The sequence below is a fragment of the Micropterus dolomieu genome, linkage group LG13 (assembly GCF_021292245.1).
Source record: "Micropterus dolomieu isolate WLL.071019.BEF.003 ecotype Adirondacks linkage group LG13, ASM2129224v1, whole genome shotgun sequence".
In the NCBI taxonomy this organism is placed as follows: domain Eukaryota; kingdom Metazoa; phylum Chordata; class Actinopteri; order Centrarchiformes; family Centrarchidae; genus Micropterus; species Micropterus dolomieu.
The window spans coordinates 28,685,435-28,692,647 of NC_060162.1; the positions used below are offsets into that span (position 1 = coordinate 28,685,435).

At 40.1% G+C, this 7,213-nt stretch overlaps 1 protein-coding gene across 1 annotated transcript in view; it reads left to right on the forward strand.

Annotated features, from left to right (window-relative positions):
- The first annotated feature begins 663 nt into the window (after positions 1-663).
- LOC123981397 (ras-specific guanine nucleotide-releasing factor RalGPS1-like) overlaps positions 664-7,213 on the forward strand; it is a 131,994-nt gene continuing 125,444 nt past the window's right edge. Inside the window, exons 1-2 of the mRNA XM_046066186.1 lie at positions 664-772; positions 888-1,066. The gene's annotated coding sequence lies outside the window, so the exon portion shown is untranslated. The remainder of the gene's footprint in view (positions 773-887; positions 1,067-7,213) is intronic.

The window sequence follows — 7,213 nt, forward strand, 5'->3', positions numbered from 1 at the left end:
TTGGACTTCTGGTAGATTTCATTAGCTCTCTTCCCGTACTCTGCATAATGACAATGAAGTTGAATCTATCCAAGGGCGTCACTTTGTGTTGAAAAGTGGTGGGGACATAAGGGCTCAGATTAGGGGTGTGATGATACACTTGGGGTCACGAGACATGACGATGCACGAGTACAAGACAAGAAGATTTTAACAGCATTTTTAAGAAACATACCATTAAACGCTTAATTTGATGCATTCTGGAGACATTTTCTACTCCAATTTACAGTGGAAATGTCTTTATTTATATAAAGGGAAACAAAAAATTCAGCTAGCAGGGGATAATTCATAAATATAAAAATATATCAGAATACTGTATGATGCAGTAATCAGATGCTTGTTTTTTATACTCAAGTTACTTTGTTTGGACAATGTATTTCTTCTATATTTAATATACAAATAAACCTTTCTCAAAGCATTTTCATTTCTTGGTGCTAGCTGTTTTTCAGAACATTTTGAACAAATGCTTTCAAAAAGTGGTGAGGACAAAATCAACCTTTTAAAAATGTGGTGGGGACATGCCCCCAGCGTCCCCAGTGTAAATGACACCTATGAATCTATTTACGAGCAGCTCGTGAACGCATCAGATGCACCTGCGTCGGACGGACGCTGGCTCGGAGCCGCTCTCTGAATGGCCTGCTGTTATTAGAGGCGGGAGCTCTGTGTGGAGCCGGGTGGATGATTAGGCAATACACCTGGCTGTCAAGATAAATTCGCCTACCTGTCACTTCCTGCTGTCGGTATTTTTTTTTACTTTCCCTTCTTTTTTCGACTAGAGATAATTTGGCACGTCACTGTCATGATTGTATGATTTCGTCTAATGTATCCCGCACGCTTTGTGGACCCTGCAGATCAAACGTTACGACCTTGGCTTCATGTTCGGCTCAAAGGAGGAGTAACCCCGCAGGACACTGCTGGGAAAGCACCGCTTTGGTTTAATTAACCACCGCGGCTGGACACGTTTTAACGTGAGCTCATATTGTCGTCTATATTGATACAGCAGCAGCGAGGGACTCTGCCTGGCGGAAAGGTAGGAAGCACAGAGGCGTTAGCATGCTGGGACTGTTTGCGGGGGATGAGGCTGTGTGCAGCGCTGGAACACAGCAGCAGCAGCAGGCCCGGCTGGGGGATTCAGATGGGCTATAAACGCCGTGTCATACGTAGCTGCTGTCGTGACAGGACACTGTATGCGACAGATTGACCGTGATTCATGGACATGGCTGCTGTGTTTACGTTTGTTGTTCAGGTGCTCAGATGTGTCTGTCTGCGACACCTGACGTGAATCTGACCTGTCAATACATGTGTGTATGGGCCCGGCTCGGAGGCATCTGAATGGTTGTCCAAGGAATTATTTACAAATGCTCTATGAGCTGCTGTATTATTACGGAATTGGACTATCTACAAATTTGACCTGGCTAGGCCTGATAGCCTACTGCTGCAAACAATGGCTATTTTCATTATGAAAAATCTGTAGGCTACATTATTATTTTTTGATCAACCAGTTAATCATTTAGAAAATATCATAAAGTTGAGAAGAATGTCCATCCCAATTTTCCAGATGCCAAGGAAATGTCTTGTAAAATTGCTTGTTTTGCAGTCCAAACCCCAAAGAATTTCAGTTTACAGTGATATAAAACTGAAAAGAAGCAAATTCTCACACTAAAAAGCTGGAACCAGAGAATGTTTGGCCTTTTTGCTTGCTAAACATTTTAACTGCATTTAAAAACGTAGGCTATAAATAAACAGGCACACTGTGGTATAAACTTTCCCACTAGAAGCAGGAAGCAGAGATCACTATGGATACTGATGGGTGCATTACTGGCTGGGCTGTAAATGCACAACATCCCCCCGCCAAAACACATGATATTTCATAACATAATGGCCATGTTTTATAAAATAGATGGTAGGATTTTTTCTAGAAAATGGCTGCATGTTGGTGCACAAGTCAAAAAACGAAATATATTTGTTTTGTTTGTACTGTGATTTTATTTAAACACGACATGAAAAGTTAGTATGAGGAAAATTAAGGGAAGATTTATGTGTATAACCAAAATAATATATGAAGGCAGATCGAACTTGCATTTCTGTGGTGTTTCCTCCATTATCTGTCACAGGACTTCCATTTAGGGATAGTAGAGGGAGTCAGTGGTACACTCATTCAGATGTTTTCATCTTTTATCTGGATTACAGTACAAACGGTGATCGATTGATATCTAATTCTCCTATTAGTTTTTTGTTGGACCTGTTAGGGTGGGACAAATTACACCATTAATGCAACTTTGTGTGTGCTGTCCATGACAGTGATCACCACCTTTCTTCTTGCTGTTGTTCTCCAACTCTGTAGTTGGTGTTGTGGACAAAAAAACAGAAGCACGGGGAGGCTGCTCTTGAAGTTGACTGAAGCAGGAAAAGCCACATCTTTTTGTAAACAAAATCTGCCAATGACTGCGTGTCACCATTGTACAGCATGTATGTTGTTGTTTTCTTCTGTCTGCCTCCTCGCTCTTCTTTTTTCTAAGTATTTGTTGCCTGTTAGGTTGCCGGTGTGCTTTTGAAGGGGTTGGAAGAAGAAGTGATTGGGTCGGGGTGCCACAGGCCTCATGCAGTCAGCCTGGCCACAGTTGTTTGGAATTTTAAGAGGCACACACTGGGCCTGAGAGACAGCTGCAATTACGTAACTGCTCTCAAGGCTCCACCTCAGCACCTGAGAGAGAAAAGAGATATTTGTGCTCACTGCACATCAGGGGGCATCAACCTCCTCCTATAAAGCCAGAGTGCATGCTTTGTTAGTTCCCCTTTGAAACCAGAGTTATATCCATGTAACTACTACTTCTACTTTGTACGTGCTCTAATGGGCGTCCCTCTAATGGGCTTCGCTATTGGTTAAAACCTGAGGCGAAGGCCGAAGGGATGGGAGACACTCCCAGCTTGGCCACACCTAACCTGGCCCAAACCCTGCCAGACATAAAAGAGCGACTCCAGTCCCACGGCCAAGCGCCTCCTGCCTGAGGGTCTCGGCTTCAACAAAGCCACCGGAGCTGGCTGCTATAGGGACATCTGCACCAGACCAGGTCCCCACAGACCGTGCACCAAGCATTGAATGGGCCAAAGAAACAGCAGACATGTCTCTGAGATATATGACTGCACAAAAGTTGAAGTGGGGGTCAGCAGATGGCCAGACAGATGTCCTCCTGTGGGCAGTCCCTGAAAAGCACTGTAGAATGCTGGATGACCAGAGCTGTGTGGGCTTCAACCTCCTGCCTGTATGGAATGACAATTATTCAATCATCACTGTATGACAGGATTCTCCGGCCTTTCTCTCTGAGCAGCGCTGCTGTTTCTATACAACTTGAAAATGTGCACGTGGCCAGAGAATAATCAAATGGGAGGCGCTAGTACAGTATTGTTAGCTTTGTGCCCCCATTGCAAAGCGCAGGTACTTTCTGAGGCACGGCAGAATGGGGACGTAGACGTATGCATTGGTCAGGTCTATGGAGTGCATCCAGTCCCCTGGCTGGATGCACTCCATCAGTTGTTTGACCGTCGGAATGCAGAAAGACCCCCACACAATAATGCCGTTAAGAACGCGCAGTTCAGCAAGGGTCCCATGCCCCCGATTTCTAGGGTACCAGAAAGGGGAGGAAAAAGACTGGCCCACGGTGCGGACCACTGATATGACTTCTGGATGCATGCCACATGGAGCATAGACATACATACATACACATACATGCAGCCTCTGTGATTTGGATATTGCACTTGGCCATATTGTGATTTTGATGATATTTCGATTAATTGTGCAGGTAATAGGTTCTATTGTTTTGGTAATAAATGCCTTAAAGAATTCTATGGGATACAGTATACTGTATATTTTATTTGGAAGAAAACATTAAACTATTTCTATTAAGTTATTTCTTATCTCACCCTTTTGATTCTACTTAATTCCCCACCTTATTTTAGTGTAACAACTTCTCTCTCTGTTTACTCTGTTTCTCTACGGTGGTGACCATTAATATACCTGAGTGGACACATGGCTTATTTTGACCTTACATGTATTACAGATTGCGAGAGATGTTCCTTCTTCATTAATGGTGAAGTGTGTGTGTGTGTGTGTGTGTGTGTGTGTGTGTGTGTGTGTGTGTGTGTGTGTACATCTGAAGTAACCACATCTTAGTATCATTTACCTCTACAGTACATTTTCAACCCCAATCCAACTATGCAGTGACGGAGAAAGAAAATTTTAATAAAAACTAGGGATGCACAGAAATTAAAATTCTTGGCTGAAACCGAATATAATGAAAAACTTGCCGAATACCGAACAAGGTATTTCACATTTATTTTGCCAATTTATTTTTTTTACCATTGTGTAAATTAAATAATCAAAATGTGCTTTTTCCTCAGTGTTTTCATCAGGATTTGGAGAGACTACGGTGGGGGGGTCTGAGGCCCGAGAGGGTCCGGTAAAGTAAATTACATGAGTCCATTTACTTTTAATGGACACATGTAATATGTTTTGTACTCTCTGTGAATATAATCCAATTAATCTTATTTCCATCCTTTGTAGACACCTTATTTTGAAAACCGTACGTTGTCACATGTGTATCCTCGTGCTAAATTCATCAAGTCCGACCCAGTTTGATAAATAACGTTGTATGTGGTGCTCGTACAGCGTAACATGAAGACTTCACAGCCTCTCTTCATGTAGGACTCTCAAACTGCAACACTTGTCTTTGTAAGGAGAGAAACTGACAGAAAGTCGCTGACCTGCCTGTCAGCTCGCTCTGGGCCGTTTCAGTGGATTTACCATAAAGGCTTGAATATGTGTGCACTCCAAATTTAGGTGTGGTTAGCTTAATCACCTTTTCATGAAGGATTGACAGAAACACTCAAAGCGGGTCAGACTGTTTGTTGTCTTTTCTAAGAAGTCAGCCACAGATGGAGTAGATGTGCTGGGAGACAATTCAGCAGAACAGTGTCTGCAAACATTGAGTTTTGGATAATTCTCTGACACTTTAAAATGCTTCCACAGTGCCGAAATGTCAATGTAATTTGTTTGGTAAAATTTCTTCGGTGTTTTGACTTAGTAGGCCGGGCACCGATAGTAGTTTTTTTTTTCTTTTTTTTTTTCTATTTTTGGCTGATTAATTTCAGTGGCTGAACATTTGGCGCATCTCTAATAAAAACCTGGTGACCTTAAAGGGGACCTGGATGTAATCCTAATTACTTCTTTGCATGAAAAAGTTTTACTTTTGTGTTGGTGCACCATATATAGATTTATTTCATGTAGATATTTTTTGTGTCGTGTCATGAGTGGCGATTTCCCCAACGTTTTTATTTTCTTTTAACTTTTAATAGGCATGTGTAACATGTTTTATACTTCATCCAATTAATCTTTATACCACACTGTATATACGTTGTATTAACACCTTATTTTGAAAACCACATGTTGTCACGTGGGTATCCTCACACTAAGTTAACTAAGTCCGACGCAATTTAATAAATTATATTGTATGTGGTGCTCATATCGCGTACAGTGTAGACTTTCAAGCCTATCTTCAGGTAGGACTCTCATACTGCAAAACTTGTCTTTGTAAAGTGAGAAAATGACGAATGAATGAATAAAGCTTGCTCTGCCATGTTTCCCTGCATTTACCATAAAGGCTCGAATTCGTGTGCACTCCAAATTTAGGTGTAAATAAATAAGGTATACAAATGCAAATTGAGAGATATATGTTTAATTATATAATTTAATTATCCCCTACATTTATTTTTGTATTCATTTTTGATTGTGGCAGACTCGGTCCTCCATACTGTACAGCTTCATTAAACTTAAAGTAAACAAAGTGAACAATTCCTTACTGAGAATATTTAAAGATTTTATGCTAGATAACAAATATTTAAGTTAGCTATACTTTTTATTTGTACTGTGACAACAAAATAGTAAAAACTACTTAATCAAGAATGTTTGTTTAACTTACAAATTGAGTAAGTGTTTGATGGGAACTGTAAATAACATCACAGAGTACGGTCTAGAACTGCTCTTTTATGAAAAGCACTGGGAGATAACTGTTGTTGTGATTTGGCGCTATATAAATAAAATTGAATGTAATCAGTTTAAATTCTTTTGAGTTAGAATTACTTTTGTTTTTTTAGTTGATCAATGCTACAAACTGTTTTATTTTATTTTTTTTTTTTTTCCCTAGACTCCCAGTTGTGCAAACCATCATTGCCGGTGTTATTTGGATTGTTTTGACTTGTTGGAAATTAATTTACCTCCATCAAAATATGCTTATAAAATGTATTTTTGTTTTTGAACTCCAAAACATTGGCGTGACAGTGTACTGCCTCGTTCTTCTATCAGACTAAGGAGCCACTTTTACAGCGAAAAGACTCTCTCTCTTAGACCAAAAACTTACAAGTCCTAAAGTTAGAATTGACACAGACCTTATTTCTGAGTTTCTCCTAAATAGGCCAAATATAGGAGCTACTTTTTAACCTGTGAATGCTTTTGTGAATACTGCCCCAGATCAGCTTCAACACTGATCTTATTAACCGATGGGATATCATTTGGATGTCTCTGATCCACATCAAATACTTGTGAGACATGTGCGTGTAAGCACAACCGAAGTATCATTTGTGGACAGGAGAAATTCACCTATTGCGACACCAAAAGCTCAAAGAGACACTGGGGGCTGTGATCATGCATTATAGATACAGTTAATAAGTTCCTAACATATGACCTGTGGAAGTTTGTTTGATTTTAACAGCTGCCGGGAGATTACACATCACTAAGTGTACCAGAGAAAGAAAAATAAACTTGGTGAAAAGACACGGGTGGTCCCTGACACACGTCACACGTGTATGACAAAGTCTGTGTGGATTATGAAATTAAATAATTCCAAAATGTGTCAAAGAGGTTTAGTCACTGTAGGTGTTAAATTGCAACAAAGCAGTTTCATAAATAAAATTAACAGTTAATTTTCAAAACACTTGTTTTAATTTATCAAGTTTAGTAGGTTAAAGACATTTTAGTGATGTGAGCTTCTGTCGATTTTCATGTCATTATAAAGTCAAGTTTGGATTTTTTAACTGTCAAAATTAACACACAAAAAAACAGCTGGAAGGCAAAATCTGGGACTCTGGTGGCTTGTGATTTGCCCTTTCTCATATATTATTCATG